An 18,270-nucleotide genomic window follows, 5' to 3' on the forward strand; every position below is an offset into this window, starting at 1 on the left:
TTTCCTCGGATCAGAGCCCGAGCCAAACCGCTACACCGCTCCTTTTATGAGTGCAAGAACAAACTCAATCCTTTCCACAACTCAGGATCAAACCGGTATACCGTTCTTTTTAAGAGTTCAAGAGCAAACTCAATCGTTTCCACGACTCAAGATCAAACCGGTACAACTGTCTGAAATCTTATAGAAACACACCACAACTCTCTAAAGTAAGAGATTTACAATTTTCTCACAATACATAGATCTCTCTCAAGAATAAGATAAACAAGAAATAGAATTGGAAGCTTTGGAGAGAGCAACAATGGAGGCTTTTAAACAAAAGTTTTAGATCGAAACACACCACAACTCTTTGAAGTAATAGATTTACAATTTTCTCGCAATACAATAGACATCTCTCTATATCTCTCAAGAATAAGATAAATAAGTTTAAAATTGGAAGCTTTGGAGAGACCAACAATAGAGGCTTTTAAACAAAAATTTTAGATCCAAAAAACTATGGAAAATTGTGTATTGTGTTCTATGTTGTATGTGTTGTGTTCTGACAAATATGAAGAGGTGATGAGAGAAATAGAATGAGGCTTTTAAACAAAAATTTTAGATCGAGAAAACTATGGAAATTGTGTATTGTGTTTTGAAAAATATGAAGAGGTGATGAGAGAAATAGAATTGGAAGCTTTGGAGAGAGCAACAATGGAGGCTTCTAAACAAAAATTTTAGATCGATAAAACTATGGAAATTGTGTATTGTGTTTTATGTTGTGTGTGTTGTGTTCTGAAAAATATGAAGAGGTGATGAGAGAAATAGAATTGGAAGCATCTCTCTCAATCTCTCTAAAAAATAAGATACACAAGAAATAGAATTGGAAGCTTTGGAGAGAGCAACAATGGAGGCTTTTAAACAAAAAAAATTTAGATCTAGAAAACTATGGAAATTGTGTATTGTATTCTATGTTGTGTGTGTTGTGTTCTGAAAAATATGAAGAGGTGATGAGAGAAATAGAATTGGAAGCTTTTGGAGAGAGCAACACCACACGTCTCTCTGAAGTAATAAATTTACAATTTTCTCACAATACAATAGACATCTCTCTCAAGAATAAGATAAACAAGAAATAGAATTGGAAGCTTTTGAGAGAGCAACAATGGAATCTTTTAAACAAAAATTTTAGATCGAGAAAACTATAGAAATTGTGTATTGTGTTCTATGTTGTGTGTGTTGTGTTGTGAAAAATATGAAGAGGTGATGAGAGAAATAAAGTGAGGCTTTTAAACAAAATAAAATGAGGCTTTTAAACAAAAAATTTAGATCAAGAAAACTATGAAAATTGTGTATTGTGTTCTATGTTGTTTGCTGTGTTCTGAAAAATATGAAGAGGTGATGAGAGAAATAGAATGAGGCTTTTAAACAAAAATTTTAGATCGAGAAAACTATGGACATTGTGTATTGTGTTTTATGTTGTGTGTGTTGTGTTCTGAAAAATATGAAGAGGTGATGAGTTTAAATAGGGATGAAGTTGTAAAAATAGGAATTGATACGGACCAATAACGTGAAACACGAAAAATAATATTTATTTATTTTTAAATTTATCTTAAAAAATTATAGACCACATGTTTCATTTATATATATATATTATTTTAAATAAATATTCAAAACATTTTAAATTTATTTTCATTATATATATATATATATATATTTAAATACCATTATCTCGACAATAATGAGCCAAGTATGTAATAATATGAAGCTAACTCATTTCTGCTTGCTCATAACGTAGTTCTCACAACGACCCACATCAGCAGATTTCAGACCTTCTAAAACTTCTTTCGCAGCCAGCCTCTTCATTTCTTTCGCGCTCATAGGTTCAAGTCTATTGTGCCGTAGACTTGAATTTGAAGCACTTTCAGCAACAGCAGCTATGTTCATACACCCTGCAGTGGTGTATAGGGTTCCAGATTTTGAGCCACGTTCTACCACCGTAGCACCCTTCATAATCTTCCACGAACCCTTCCCTAACTTTGTTGCATAACCTGTGCTGTCCAACTGACCAATAAAGATCAGGTTCCTTTTGAGACCAGGAATATATCTGACATCATTTAATGTCCACTGATTTCCTACCGAAGTTTTTATGCAGACATCTCCATTTCCTTTAATTTTCAAATCTTTGTTGTCGGCAAGATACACCTTCTCGAAATTTCCAGACTTGAAATTCCAGAACAACCTTTATTTGGAGATGAATGAAAAGATGCACCTGAATCCAAAATCCAGGATTCAATCGAACTGTCCGCTCTGAGGATTAGAGCATCTCCAATGTCTTCTGCTGAATTTATAGAATCATCATCATCTCCAGATTTGTGATTCTGCTTCCTCTTTGGTATTGTACAACCTGTCCGAAAGTGACCTTTTTCTCCACAATTCCAACACGTTACGTTTGGTCTATTTGGAGATTTTTCTCGGTTCTTTGATTTTGATCGCCCTTTGTTTGGGCCCTTTGGTTTACTTCTTCTCCTTCGATCAACACTAAGAGCATTGCCTGATGAATCTCCAGTTTCTCGTTTGCGAATACTTTCGCTGAGAACTACATCTCGAATTTTACCAAACTTCAGTTTATCAGATCCTCGGGAAATGCTGATTGCGGCAACAACAGTATCCCATGACTCGGGTAAGGATGACATCAAAATCAATACTTTAATTTCATCTTCGAAATTAATTTCCACCGAACTCAGTTGACTTACGATCATATTGAATTCATTTATATGATCAGCAACACGTTCACCTTCAGACATCTGTAGATTGAACAATCTACGCATCAAATACACCTTGTTCATAGCCGACGATTTTTCGTACATATTCGACAACGCCTTCATCAGATCTGACGTTGTCTTCTCCTTGATAATGTTGAAAGCCACGTTTCTGGATAGCGTCAACCAGATCATCCCTAAGGCTTGTCGATCCTTGAGCTTCCACTGTTTTGTGGTCATGGTATCCGGCTTCACCCCCAATAGAGGTTCGTGAAGATCTTTCTGGTACAGATAATCTTCAATATGCATCTTCCAGAAACTGAAATCGGATCCATCGAACTTCTCAATTCCAATCTTTGAACTTTCCATCTTCAAAGATCGTGGTGAATTTTGCCTAGCTCTGATACCAGTTGTTAGGATCGCACAACAACGCACACACTCGATCTAGATGAAGACAAAGAATGGGATAGAGAAAATTGCAAGGAGAACTCTGGCTAAAAGAATTTTTTTTTATTGATGACTTCAGGTACGTACAATAAGAGAGAGTAGAGAGAATAGAAAGTTACATCTCAAAGCTCTACCGGACGGGATATATATATATAGTTCAATTTACTATATATATCTTTACCAGATTTAACCATCTACTATATATAGCTATTTACCATATATAGCTTTACCGAATATAGCTTTACCAAATATAGCTTTACCAAATATAACTATTGACCAAGCTATAAATAAGCATCAGGCTCCATAACCTAACAATGTATATTTGAATATTTAGATTTTAACATGTTTATAAGGTAGGTTTGTTATCATCCGAACATCAATTAACCTTTTGAGTAAATCCTTGGTGTACTTCTCTTGATTTAAGAAGATACCATCTTTCAGTTGTTTGATTTGAAGTCCAAGAAAGAAACTGAGCTCTCCCATCGTACTCATCTCAAACTCATTATACATACATTTGGAAAATTCTTCACATAAAGAAGGGTTAGTAGAACCAAATATAATATCATCCACATATATTTGCACTAATAACATAACATTTTCTTTAATTTTAATAAAGAGAGTAGTGTCGAGCTCACCCATTTTGAAATCATTCTCAATAAGAAAATTACTAAGTCTATCGTACCAAGCTCTTGGAGCTTGTTTTAAGCCCTAAAGAGCCTTTTTCAACTTATAGACATGACGTGGAAAGTCAAAATTTTCAAATCCAGGAGGTTGTTTTACATAAACTTCCTCCATAATATAACCATTTAAGAATGCACTTTTCACATTCATTTGATATAATATAAAATTTTTGTAAGAAGCAAATTCATGTAAGATTCTAATACCTTATAATCTAGCAACGGGTGCAAAAGTTTCTTCATAGTCTATACCTTCCTCCTGACAATAACCTTGAGCTACAAGTCTAGCTTTAGGCATTGCTTGCCTTCGACAACCAAACATCACTTTTGTGGAATTCAATTTTGTTTGACCACACACGTCGTCTGCGCATGCATGTTCAATCGTGCGCAACACAACAACGTTGCTTCTCATTGTCATATCAGTTCCCAACAACACGATCCATGCATCATGATATGATGCATGACCATCTTAGTTTGCTCAAACCATATGTTGGGAACTCACCCATGTGTCGATCATCTCATTAGGACATTTCAAACATTCATCCATCTTGATTCTCTTGAGCATCAGACTCTCCCGTGTACATGCTAAACCATTTACGACATACTTTCTTGATAGCGGGTGCATGATCCAACCTTCGACACATGGGTTGGGGAGCAATATTGGTACACCTATTCCATCTCTTACTTTCTTGTTTCTTTCATCAACCATAGAAAATGTTATCTATTTTAAGATTAAGATCAATCATTAGCTCAGGCATAAATCCTTGCTTGGAAAAATATGAAAATAAGGGTCACATTTAATAGGACAGGGGTAACGTGCCATTGCAACCATATCACAATCCTCACGCAAATCTTGTTAAACATGTCATAATCTAATAATCATGCCAAAAACTTGATGATGGAATATAAAATTTTCAAATGACTCACAGTGTCGAAGGAATCATCATTTTCAAATGACAATTGTGGTCGGTGGCGTTTGTTGTTACAAACCTTGAGGATGTGAATCTAAGAACGATCATTAAGGTCATATATTGTGTGTTCTTCTTCAATGATGGAAGGAGAAGACGCTAAACCGATTGAGGCGGACTCTTGGAGAATCTTTTAAGAATCACCTACCGAAGATGTCTGGGCTAAAACTGCTAGTAGCCTAGACATTGAGTTGAGAAATTCAGTGTTTTTCCTTTTTGGCAGATCTTGTAAATGACCATTTGTCGAAAGACATATCAAAACTATTTACTTTTCGTTAAAGGATCGTCATATCCTTTCTGGCCTCATGTTTGATGTTCACATAGAGAACCTTAACATCTCATCAGAAGCATTCAAATGTCTCCCCCACAACTCTTAGATCTTCTCCAAAAAGATTTACTATGCTCATAGAGGTAAATCTGGAGAAATCGTCAACCTGTTTCCAAAACCCTTTCATGGGATCAGATTACTAAGAATTCTACCTGGATCCTTAAATATGTGAGCCTTCCAATCAGGAAAGACCCACAGTTTGCTCAAGTCATCGAACATGATGATGGAAAGCGTAAAAGTAAAATTCAATGAAAATTAAATTTTCTTTCCAAAGGTAAAGATTCTTAAGCTCGAGATCTAGTACCTCATGAATCTCGAGATCTCCATAAAAAATCAACATGTCAAAGTCTATGAAAATAGAGCCGGTTGATTACAACAAAGAAGTAGTTTTAGTCGATTATGAGGGCAATCCCAGATCTCCAACTCAAACCGAATTGGATACTACATCTACCTTCAACCAGATCGATATTATCACAAATGAATTGTCCACTGATAAAGAATTCCTTAAAAATGCATTACAACCTCGAAGGATATCCTAAATATCCAACATCAAAATAACTTCTCAAACAAGATTCTCTCAACCATTGCAAGACAAGTTAAGAAGATTGAAGAAAAAATCAAGGAAAGACGACAACAAAAGAAATAAAAAAAAAAAAAACTATTGCAAATATTAATGGCGTGAGATTCGCAAAAGTTGAGGAAAGTTCTTTTATTCATACCAGCTATTTTAGACAAAGTAATTAGTCTCGGCTCAACAGAAGAGGCACTTGCTCTGATTGAAGAAAAGCTAAACAATCTTTCAATTTTGATAGAACCTTAAGTAATTAAACTTTTAGTGTCATAATGAACCATATGAGAATGACCTCAAAAATTTTAAAAATGATTTCTCCAAAGAAGAAAAGATGCCCAAAAAAACTAGACCTCATCAACAAAATTGTTAAATTAGAGGAAAAAGTCCAAAAAACTAGATGAAGAAAAATTGGTATCCTAAGCCCTCTTTCCCCGATGTTCCGTTCGAAGAAAAAACTCAAATGACTCAATCCACCTATGAAGGAACATTCATACAGAAGTGGAATATAGATGGTCTATCCGGTCATCTAGTCGTAAATGTAATCAACAAAATGTTGATGGGAGCTAGCGCCTATAGTCTTCGAGGTAAGTTTGACCACGCTATTGCTCAAATTGTAACTTTTGGTTTCACAGGAGTACTCAAGGATGGGTTGGAGAAGCATATCTCCGACGAAGAAAAGCAAAGGATACTCAACCATACTACTATAGAAAGAGAAGTACAAATATAAAAAGTGAAATTGGAATATCTCAAGTTATGGAGAATGATATAAGTGTTGAATAGCCATTAATACCCTTTTATATATTGTCTTAAAGTTTGTCGTAGGCAAACTAGAAATCCATACTGAACGTTTGAGAAAATTCTTATGATTATAAGATGCGAAAAGTTAGCTACTTCTGATGGTACAAAGATATAATTGTTACTAAGGTTATGACAAGATATGATAGTACCGTTTAATTATGGATGATGCGCTTCATTGAAGGACTTCAAAAGTATATTTCTCGAAGGATAACTACCGCTCTCAATGAAGAGTGTAAGCATAAGATTCCTTGGAATGAATTCACTTATGGTGATTTAGGTTATGTAATAGCCAAGTCGACCGCCAGCAAATATTGTCTACTTTGGCCCGTTACGTATCGTCGTGAGTCTCACGGTTTTAAAAGCATCTGTTAGGGATCAAAATGATATTAATTAACAAATCAGAGTGGCGCAGCGGAAGCGTGGTGGGCCCATAACCCACAGGTCCCAGGCCAGAAACCTGGCTCTGATACCAACAATAAAAAGCATTCCCATCAACTAGAAGGTCGGTATAATTTTTGGTTTCACAGGAATACTCATACTCAAAGACAAATATGGCTTTGATACCAACAATAAATAACATTCCCATCAAGAAAAGAATTTTAAATTAGGAACTTCACCAAACTCTTTTAAATACTCTATGGGTGCTGTCCAACTCATGGTTTTAAAATGCGTCTACTATATTGAGAGTTTCGCCCTACTTTGACCAGTGCATCGTGTAACGGTCATACTTCTTCAAATGTGCGGCCTCTAATCTTGACACGCTCACCAAAAACCTTATGGGGTACTTAATCTACATTCATATTTTTTACCTGGCTTTGTGGCTTTGGGGCTTTGTTGGACCTTAGTCAAGGTTTACCTTCGACATTCAAACATCACTTATGCGGAATCAAAACTTGTTTCACCATACACGCTGCCTATGCATGCATGTTCAATTGTGTACGACACAACAACGTTGCATCTCATCGTCATCTCGGTTCCTCACAACACGTCCCATGCATCGTGATGCAATCTCAAGTCTCGAGATAGCTTCTCGAGATAGCTTGACCATCTTGGTTGTGTAGACACATCCCTCGGGACAGTTTGGCCAAGTGGTCTAAGGTGCCAGATTTAGGCTTTGGTTTGAAGGGGCGTGGTCCCACAGCTGTCATTTATTTTCATTTTTTGTAAACCTTCAAGCCCGCTGCTAGCACATATTATAAAAACCTCATGATTTTAAAACGCGTCTACTATAGAGAGAGTCTAGCCCTACTCCGACCAGTGCATCGTGTAACGGTCATACTTCTTCAAATGTGCGGCTTCGTGATCTTGACACGCTAGCCAAAAATCTTATGGGGTACACAATCTCCATTCACATTTTTCACCTCGGCTTTGTGGCTTTGTTATACCATAGGCAAGGTTTGCCTTCAACGTTGAAACATCACTTATGTGGAATCAAAACTTGTTTGACCACACACGCCGTCTATGCATGCATGTTCTATCATGTGCGACACAACAATGTTGCATCTCATCATTATCTCGGTTCCCAACAACACGATCCATGTATCATGATGCAATCTCATGTCTTGAGATACTCGATCATCTTGGTTTTTCTAGACACATTCGTTGGGACAGTTTGGCCGAGTAGTTTAAGGCGCCAAATTTAGGCTCTGGTCTGAAAGGGCGTGGGTTCAAATTCCACAGCTGTCATAATCGTACTTTTTCAATCTCATCGTCCGACCCATGCATCGTATGCAATCTCATGTCTAGAGATAGCTTGACTATCTTGGTTTGTCAAGGCACATCTGTCGTACAGTTTAGTCGAGAGTGGTTTCAGATGCCAGATAGATTTGGGCTCTAGTTTAAAAGGGTATGGTTTTAAAACTCGTCTGTTATGAAGAGACTCTAACCCAACTCCAACCAGTGTCTCGTTGGGCTCTAGTTTAAAAGGGGAGTGGTTTAAGATGCCAGATAGATTTGGGCTCTAGTTTAAAAGGGTATGGTTTTAAAACTCGTCTATTATGAAGAGATTCTAACCCAACTCTAACCCAACTCCAACCAGTGTCTCGTTGGGCTCTAGTTTAAAAGGGCATGGTTTTAAAACTCGTCTATTATGAAGAGATTCTAACCCAACTCTAACCCAACTCCAACCAGTGTCTCGTGATCTTGTCACGCTCACGACAAATCTAAAGGAGTACTCAATCTCTATTCACATTTTTCACTCGACTTTATGGCTTTGTTATACCTTAGGCAGAGTTTTCTTCCGCATTCAAACATCCATAATGTGGAATTAAAACTTGTTTGACCACACACGCCGTCTATGCGTGCATGTTCAATCATGTGCGACACAACATTGTTGCATCTCATCGTCATCTCGGTTCCCAACAGCACAACCCATGCATCGTATTGTAATCTCATGTCTCGAGATAGCTCGACCATCTTGATTTGTCCAAACACATTCGTCGGGATAGTTTGGCCGAGTTGTCTAAGGTGCTAGACTTCGACTCTGGTTTAAAAGGGCATGGATTCAAATCCCACAGCTGTCATTTATTTTAATTTTTTGTAAAGCCTCGTGCCCGCTGCTAACACATATTGTTTGTTTTGACTTTTTATTTATTGTTGTTAACATCGTGGTTTTAAAACGCGTCTAATATGGAGAGAGTCTAGCCCAACTCCGACCAGTGCATCGTGTCAAAGTCATACTTTTTCAAATGTGCGGCTTTGTGATCTTGACACGATCATGACAAACCTTAAGGAGTACTTAATTCCCTTTCATATTTTTCATCTAGCTTTGTGGCTTTGTGGCTTTGTTGGACCTTAGGCAGGGTTTGCCTAGGGTTTCAAACATGAATAATGAGGAATTAAAACTTATTTGACCGCATACTCCGCCTATGCGTGCATGTTCAATCATTTGTAACACAACAACATTGCATCTCATGGTCATCTCGGTTCCCAACAACACGACCCATGCATCGTGATGCAATCTCATGTCTTGAGATAGCTCGACTATCTTAGTAGTCCAAACACAATTGTTGGGATAGTTTGGCTTAGTGGTCCAAGGTGCTAGATTTAGTCTCTGGTTTAAAAAGGGATTGGTTTTTAATCCCATAACTGTCATTTATTTTTATTTTTTTAAAACCTTTAGGAGTACTCAAACCCCATTCACATTTTTCACCCGACTTTGTGGCTTTGTTGGACCTTGGGCAGGATTTTCCTTCGGAATTCAAACATCACTTATATGGAATTCAAACTTGTTTGATCACACACGCCGCCTATGCATGCATGTTCAATCATGTGCGACACAACACGTTGCATCTCATTGTAGATGAGAGCCCCCTAATTAGGTAAGACTCACAGTCTGCTCAAATCATCGAACATCATAACGGAAAGCGTAGATGAAAGCTATCTCGCGACGAAGAAAAGCAAAGGACACCCAATCATACTACTATAAAAAAAAAAATAAAAAAAAAGTAGTACAAATATAGAAAAAGTAGTACAAATATCAAAAGTAAAGTTAGAATGTCTCAAGTCATGGAGATAGATATAAGAGTTGAAGGGCCGTTAATACCTTTTTATATACTGTCTCAAAGTTTGCCATAAGTGAACTAAACATCTATGATGAAAGCTAGAGATCAAAATGATTAATATCAGCAGAAGCGTGGTGGGTCCATAACTCACCGGTCCCACGATTGAAACCTAGCTTTGATATCATCATACTACATGTGAAATAACATAGTCAGCAAAAAAAAAGGGGACACTACTTATCCTACAATACATAAAAGTGGCAGCCAACCACACATCACTCACCTATCTTTTCTGGTTTGATTGTCCTTCTTTCAGTGTCCCTCCACGAGGCGTCTCCGTCATCAAATCGAAGTTAAATCATGCTTCATGATAACGAATTACTTTGTTGATTGAATATCTTAGAGAAAAAAATACTTGTTTGAGATTTGAATCACTCCGCAGGCAAGATCGATCATGTCAAGCTTAGATGATACTAAACATACAACCTAAACTACATAGCATTACAAAAAAAAAAAACTTATTACTTAGTTAAAAGAAGGCATAAATGATCTTTTTACTACCTTTTTCAAGTCTACAAGACAACATAAGTGGTTATATATAGCCTCAACATGAAACCCTTAACCTTCCACTAGGAATTTTAAGAGTTGTATCATTCATACTTTTAGGACTATAGTTAGCCACTATGAAAATGAGAAATTTTAAGAGTTGTGTCATTCATACTTTTAGGACTATAATTAACCACTATGAAAATGTAATGATCTTATTTTTTTTTACTAAAATAGAGTCATACCATATGCATGATGTGATCTTTTTATGTGGAAATATTCATTTTAAATGTTTCATCAGTCCCATGGACTTACATAATAAAAATAAAATTCGTAAATAAATCGAAAACATATAAGAAATGATAATAAACATATATATCCAAAAACTAGAAAACAAATGATGATGGAGTTGACACAGGAGTCGTGTGAGTTGCGACTGACGTGGGAAGCGTGTGCGCTGCACATGAGAAGAGCATGACTAGTTTGTCAGGTCACACATGCATTTCTCGAAGAGTGTCCTTTTCAGGTCGTGCGCTGCTGGGAGTGATTTAGTGCTTGTTGGGCCACCCGTGTTGAACCTGGATCCAAAAGTCTATCGGTTTTGTCTCTTTGGCCTATTTTCTACTTCTACTAGATCTTTGGCGCTCACTGAAAATGCATTAAGGAAATAAAAAGTCATAAAATGCATTTATGTCTATCGCGAGATTTCTGATGCGAGGGTGGTTGCTCCCACGAGATCGCTAACTCTTTTATTTTTTTCCTTGTTGTTACCGTAAATGTAACCTAAATGTGAATAAAATTCATAAAATACATTAGTGAGATCCAAAAAAAAAATTTGTAACTAGGATAAATAAAACTCATCTTCCTTAAGCTTATATTTCCTTAAAAGCATTCCATGATTGAGATGTCTTGATTCGTATCATTCTCCACTTCTTCAAGAGGATTCATGGTCGAATCTATTTGTAAAACTTTGCTGCAAAAGTAGGTTAAGAAAATACAAAAGACCTCACAACACTTTATCACGTGAACACTCAACACTTTATTCACGTGTACACTCAAGGAATTGTTGGCCATTGTTTGCACTCATTTACACAAATGAAGCTCTCTGTAAGGACATGGCTGATGCGATGGCTCAAAAAGACGGGTAAATTTTTTTGCGAAATAAAATCATTAAAATTTAAAACATAATTTACATTATACCAAAATAGTGTGCGCACATTAGTAATTTAAAATACAACATAATAGTTAAAAGACAGAATAAGGACCAGACGCAAAACATTTTAAAATAAAAGGGTTGAGACGACAGGTGAGGTTAGTCTATGGCACCTGCTCCAGATTCCGCTCCCGACCTCGACCAGCTCCTTATTACCTGGAAAAAAATTGGAGAATAAGGAATGAGTACAAGACTCAGTAAGTAGCCTACTTGTAGGCTCTTAATCGTGTCCTTGATATGCTAGGGTACCACATTCTTTGTTCTTGCTTGTTCTTGATCTTGTTCTTGTTTTAAGTACTTAAGCCCCTTTAATTCTTGTTCTTGACTTAGGGTTCTTATCTTGATCTTTCTTGAGGACCTTGGTTCTTAAACCCTAAAACCTTGGTTTTCCTTTAAGGGCCTTAGCACTATGGTTTTTGGTTCTTGGTCATTTGTTCCTGGTTCTTGTCCTTAGAACTAGGATCTTGATCCATGTTCTAGTCCTTTATCTTTCTCTTGTTCTTGGTATTCTTGGTTCTTGTTCTATTATTGATTCGTTCTCCAAGACACTTCCCCTAGGATTTACGGCATTAGACATGTACCTGAGAATCTTGCGTCCCAGCCTTCATGCGTTCTAAGCGACACAGCTTTAACTTACGTCCAAGGCTTCATGCGTTCCAAGCGACGTAGTCTTACCGCATCTTAGGGCTTGCCCTTCGATATGGTCTGCTTAACCTATGCCCAAGGTTTCATGCATTCTAAGCGGCATAGTCTAAAAACTTACATCCAAGGCTTCTTACGTTCCAAGCGATGTAGTCTTAAAACTGCATCAAGGGCTTGCCCTATAATACAGTCTGCTTAACCTATGCCCAAGGCTTCATGCGTTCCAAGCGACATAGTCTGAAACCCTACATCAAGGACTTTCCCTATAATACAGTCTGCTTAACCTATGCCCAAGGCTTCATGCGTTCCAAGCGACATAGTCTGAAATCCTACATCCAAGGCTTCTTACGTTCCAAGCGATGTAGTCTTAATACTGCATCAAGGGCTTGCCCTATAATACAGTCTGCTTACCTACGCTAAAGGCTTCATGCGTTCCAAGTAGCGTAGTCTAAGTCATGAACATGCTGTACCGTGGGAGGTCTTAGGAGGTTCTTGATTCGTGGATAAGGTAACTTACTCTCTTCTTGTTCCTCCGTGACCTTAGACTACTCCCCTTGATAGACCATAAAGGTCACTTGCTCGGTGCATACTTGAACATCATCCTGCAAGTCTGCAGGGCATCTCTAATAGGTGAGGGAAACTTGAGGCATGACATCCTGCAAAGGAAACATGGTGCAAGGCATCCCACCTAGAAGAGGAATTATTGGGCACCGCTTGGTGGGAGGTCATGGGTCACTTTGGACATGATTAGAGTATTACCTAGCATTCTTGAGTTTCTATTTCTGAGTTTGGGGACCTTGATCCCTCGTCCTTGAGTGGTACCTAGCATTCTTCTTGCTTGGGTAGTTGTAAAGCTTGTGTGTTGTTTGTTCTTGGTTCTTAATCTTGTAAGTTTCTAAGGTCCTTAATTCCTTGAGACATAAGTTGTAACTTGTATTTGTAACCATATGAACCCATCTTAGTGTAAGTTGTTCTAGAAGGTCATAGATTCTTAGGGAGTTCTTTAGAGGGTTCTAGAAGAGTCTGAAGTCTTGTGGTGTTTCCTTTAGGTGTTTCTTGGATCCTAACTTGGTTTAGGTTCCAAACTTACTCCAATCAACTTGAAACCTCAAACTTATCTTCATGTCCTTCATAATCGACCTTATAAGAAGTAGCCAATCATCCGGAGCACGTATAGACCTTGAAATCTCATAAGAGTCCTAGGGACATTTTGGCCATTTCACCCCTAATTCTTGGTTTTGCTACTTAACGTGTTCCAATCCCTTTCAACTTTACAAAATCATCAAACATCATAAAATAGGATCTACTTCAGGGTTTCATAGCATTTGGAGGTCATCTAGGTCAGGAACTGTAGGTAGATATCCTTAGGGGCATTATGGTCATTTTGCACCATTTCTTGGTTTACCCACTTATCCTTATCTAATGACTACTAAACTTCATTTAGAACCTCAAAATGCTATAATATGCTCAGAATTAAAATTTTATAGGCAGCGGAGTTCATCTAGTGGGTTATTCTAATGTTACCTAATTACCGAGCAATTTGATAGGTTTAAGGTCTTAACTCGCAGTTCTTTGAGTTTTTCTTTCATCTAATCCTAGTTCGTACTTGGTGTTCATATGAAAATCCAAGCGATTCCTGCAAGTATTTCTTAACAAAAAAATCCAAGGTGGCTACTTACCTCGTTGTCGACATTCAGGACCTCTGTTCTTGACCTTCCGGTACCCGATTTACCTCAACTTTCCTTTCACACACTCCTTATTATGTCTACTTTCTGGAACCATAGAGTTTTTCATGAGAATCCATCTGGAAGGGGGTTAAAATTGAGAAAAACCGAGGGAAGGTTGAGTTTTGGGTTGACATGGCCAGTTCAACTGAACCGCCCACGTCATCGTCTTCTTCCTCCAGACAGGGAGAAGGCGCGTGCGACCGTTCGCGCCGCCGTCGTAAACTCGCCCTCCCCAACTCCTATCACACTGTTCGTCCCCTCGATTCCTTCATAAAACTTAAAGAAGGTGTGACAAGGAAGAGCTAGGGATTGATTTTTTACCTTCTCATCGGATTGTAGCCTAAGATATTTGCTTCCAAATTTCGTCCAAAATATGATTTCTCGCTGGAGTAAAAACAGAGGATTTCTTATTGGGTAGCCGATTCTAGGGGTTTTTTAGGCTCGATTTCGTCACGAAACCTCTTCCTTATTGTTCCCTTAATTTAAAGGAATTAGTTTGGAGGAATGACTTTGAGTGTAGGACCTTAATTTTGAGAAATCACTCTCGGTCTGCAAGTTACCTGACGCCTCCAATTTACAATCTCTTGGGTATCTTGTTCTTTGACGTTTCAGCTCTTTATTCCTTCATCAAAGTTACTCATCTTCTTTTTTCTGAAGCTAAAGGAATCCTTAATTTGAAGAAAAAGTGGTTGTAGATAGGAATTCGACACTTACCTCCAATTTGAGCCCGAAACGGATTTTCTTCAATTGGGAACGTTCCTGAGGTTATTTCTCTTCGCGGTCTTCTATGAAAACATTCCTTGGAGGTGCAGAAACCTATTGGGGTCGTCCTTGCTCGAAGAATACTTGTATATCCTTGGATTGGAATTTTGAGTTTTCCTTGAAGCTTTTTAATGGCAGATTGGATTGGGCGAATGGCTTCTAGGCACTTTCAGGACTCTATTCCTTCGTAAAACTTGTGGGTAATGTTGTTTAGAAGCTATAGGAACAAGTTTGAAAGGAAATGGTGGAGAATTGCTCTCGAATTTGGAAGAAGCCTGAGAGTAGGAGACCCAAAATCTAAACACTTATTGCCAACAGCTAGGTGCTCGACCTTGCTCGATTCTTGTTCCAAATGATTGCCCCAACTACAGAATTTATAGGGGAAACTTAAACCAACATTGGGAGCTCCAGAATCATCGTGAATTGTCGGTTGGATTTTCTAGAAAATCCGTTGGAAATATCTATTCCGATCAGAGCCTCACCGACGTTGGTTTTGAATCCTAGCCGTTGGATGTGACAATCCGTGAGTTTTCTAGAATATATACAAGTTTGGAGGTGATCCAACGGCTGAGACTCAACATTCGAAGGATTTTGTGCAGAAGGCACTGTGAAGGTTCTGATTTTTTAGCAGAATGGTAAATCCGTAATTATCCTTAACTTCAAGGGTATTTTGGTAATTTGCCACTTTTCGAATATTTTATTATTATTTTCTCAAAAAATCCATAATTTTCCTAAAAATTCTTCATCTCTTGTTGGTCATTTCTCCGGTCTTGAACATCTTGAAATTCCTTCTAGATAAGGAATTAAAAATCTCGCAAGATCCTTGATATTGGAAAAATGACATTTTCGTCCCTTTCGCTTATGCTTTCATTCCAATCATTCTCCAAAGGTCTTAAGTCCTTAAGATTACTCCTTAGGGTATAGAAATGACTTACTAAGTCTCGTTTCCTTGCTTAATTCTCATAATTTCTTTCCTGGGATCTTTTGGGTCATGCATAGGTGGCTTTCCTTCACTTTTAGGGTGTTACAACACGTGACTAGATTACTCAAATTTGATTGGAAATTGTTTATGTATGCAGGTACAAGCAAACCATTAGGCACAAAAGGAAGCTATCTTAAAGGTATTTCATGCAGGACTTCAGATGATTGCAGGGATAATGTTTTTTGTGATTGTAAATTAAACATCTGCTTCTGTCATGGCAAGAAGCATCCCTTCAACTTCAACTCCAAGTCTCACAAGATGAGTAAGAACATTCATTTAGAAGACAACAAGGAGATCAAAGAAGTGCCTCTCAACAACTAATCAAAATAATGAAGATGATCATAAAGAACTTGATCGATGTGACCCTGTATTTAGATTCTCATAATAAATAAACGATATTTTTGTTTAGTTCGTGTGCCTCTTAAAGTTTCGGGTCATAGTATATCATACGAATACAAGATACACTGACATGCTCGTTCCACATGAAGCTATTTAATGCAACAAATTATTCATAACAACATACCATAAAGAATCATATACATGACAAAGACATCATGAGTCAAAAATCGAGACTCGAATCTATCTCGAACTCTATAGCTCCATAGTTCATGCACACTCTCGTCTCGTGTGTGCAGTTAGTTTATATTTAAAAAGATGAGTAGTGTGATATAGTAACAATGTTTAGAAAATGCTCAATTTTGAAGGACAAGAAAGAGAGTAATCTAAAAATTATTCTTATAATTATTTATATTATGATTGCGATTATTATATTATGATGAGACGGTTTAGGTGAGATCTACCGTAGACCCAACTTTCAATTCCCTTATGGAATCTAGTTGGTCTGGGGATCATCTATGCTCCTCTCTTCTTGGGAATTTATACATCCCTCATTATTATATGGACAACTATCTCTCGAGTTATGGTTTAGGTTTATCCTCAATAGAAAAATAAAGTAGAGCATCTAGAACCCAAGCAAAGAGCATGCGTGTGGGGAGTGTGTAGAAAAGTACAATGCATCCAAATCAACCGATAAATGAAATTAGAGCCAAAGCGAAAACATGATGTTTTAATCCACAAGACACAAAATCATATTTGCATACGTGCATTTTCCGACCTTAATAGTGGGGTCACTATGGGGTCACCTCCGGAGTATTTTTCAATATTCATTCTACCATTAAAAATAAAGGTTTGAAATATTTGTTTAGAGGTCAAAAGTATTTCTATTTGAATCACATCCAAAATATAGGATCATTACCATCAAATTTTGAAAAATTCATTGGTTGATTATTGTAGGTTAGTCTTTTTGGTTATTCCCATTTGGGTTATCATACCATATTTCCGTTTCATATTACCTAATTTAGCAAATATTCCTCAATTATATAAAAGTTTTGGGTACAAAATTGAAGACATAAAATTATCATCACCCAAAAATCTCTAAAATCCCTTCCAAAGTCATGGACAAGAACATTTCTATCAAGTTCGCTTTCCTAGCTACAATCATCTTGTTCTTCGCCATAATCGATACAGGTTTAAAATATGTTGTAGTTATTAAAATGATATATCTTGTTTTTTCTTCAAATGATTAAAATGATCCTAATTCATTACATGCATCCCTTTTGTGATCTGGTAGGTTAATTTTGTTAATCATAATATTTCTTCTTGTATTAAATAAATAACATCCCATTTAATGTTGTATTTCTAAAATCAAATATTAGTAAAGTAATTGAATGTCCCATAATGGGATGGACAACAATGAAACTCACCTCACCCCGTCAAACCATTTTACAATACAACATAGTAGCAAACAAACTTAGTCTCAACTTGGCTTTCGTTGTTGCGATGATATTGTTCCTCGTCTCTTCTTTCGGTAACTTTCAATCTCATTTATTCTTCTTCTGTTTTGTTGTTCTTCATTTTAAAAGCCTATATTTAAATTTTATGATAATATTGAGGGAAATGTTGATAAAATAATTGTATGTATAGATATTACGAATTGTATATATAACTTTATGTGTGTTTTTCATGGATTAATTATATGTTGAGTGAGGATATAATATGTTGAAATGATTCGTGTTGATCTGTGGGGATAGTTTTCACTCTTAGAAACAAGGAGTAAGTAATGTGATCTTGTCAGAGTGGAATGTCGAGGCCATCAGATGTTGAATCTGAATTTCGAATCTTGATCTAAATCTTCGGCGCGAGGCATTATAAATTAAATATATATATATATATATATATATATATATAAAGAGTTTCAATCTGTAGGAACTTTTAAATTAAGTGTGTTTTTCAGGAAGCAATTGTTTTTGGGTATCCTCCTAGAAAATTTCCTAAGAAGCATATGATTGAGATCAAATCATGTCGAAATGACCCATGT

The sequence above is a fragment of the Cucurbita pepo genome, chromosome 15, assembly GCF_057944985.1.
Source record: "Cucurbita pepo subsp. pepo isolate OVF chromosome 15, ASM5794498v1, whole genome shotgun sequence".
In the NCBI taxonomy this organism is placed as follows: Eukaryota; Viridiplantae; Streptophyta; class Magnoliopsida; order Cucurbitales; family Cucurbitaceae; genus Cucurbita; species Cucurbita pepo.